We start from the raw sequence: 782 nt of genomic DNA on the forward strand, positions 1-782 counted from the left end.
CGATCGCCGTGCGCGCAGCCGGACCCCCCCGCACGGGGCTCGGTCCCACGTTAGGGAGTGGATCCCAATCTGTGGGGCGGGGGCTGGAAGCGTGGTGTGGGGATGGACCCCATCGGAACGGACTGCATCCCGCTGCAGGGACCGGGTCCCGTCCGGGGGGGCTGGATCCCGCTCTGTGTGCATATGGGGGGTCTGGATCTCGTTATGGGGCGGGGGGGGCGGATTCCCCGGCACGCAGCTGGATCCCCGTGCAGAAGCTGTGATCCTCCCATTGCAGGGCTGGGTCCCGGCGCAGGGCGGTGGGATCCAGTGATGTGCGTGTCGGTGTGTGATCCCGTCATTTATTTTTTGGAGGGGTTGTTTGGACCCCCTGCGAGCAGCCGGGTTCCTTTGCAAGGGGTCGGATGGCACCGCAGGGGCTGGGACCCGCTGCACAGAGGGGCCGCATCCCGCTGCAGGGGAGGGGATGGATCCCATTATATATTGGGGGGGGAGGGGCCGGATCACATCATGTGTACGGGGGTTGGATCCCATCATATGTGTGCATGGGGGGGCTGCGTCCCTTTATGTGTATGGGGGGGCAAGATCCCGTGTGCTGCCCTGTGTCCCCACGGGGGGGCAGGTCTATCCCCAGTGCCACGGATGGAGCCCTGCGGGGCCGCGTGGCACCGGGGGTGTCACAGAGCCGTGCTGCCATCCCCGTGGGTGTGGGGGGAAGCGCTGTGAGTGACACCGCTCTGTCCTTGTGTCCCACAGCGCCCGAGTGGCCGCCCCGCAACGGC

The sequence above is a fragment of the Meleagris gallopavo genome, chromosome 6 (genome assembly GCF_000146605.3).
Source record: "Meleagris gallopavo isolate NT-WF06-2002-E0010 breed Aviagen turkey brand Nicholas breeding stock chromosome 6, Turkey_5.1, whole genome shotgun sequence".
In the NCBI taxonomy this organism is placed as follows: domain Eukaryota; kingdom Metazoa; phylum Chordata; class Aves; order Galliformes; family Phasianidae; genus Meleagris; species Meleagris gallopavo.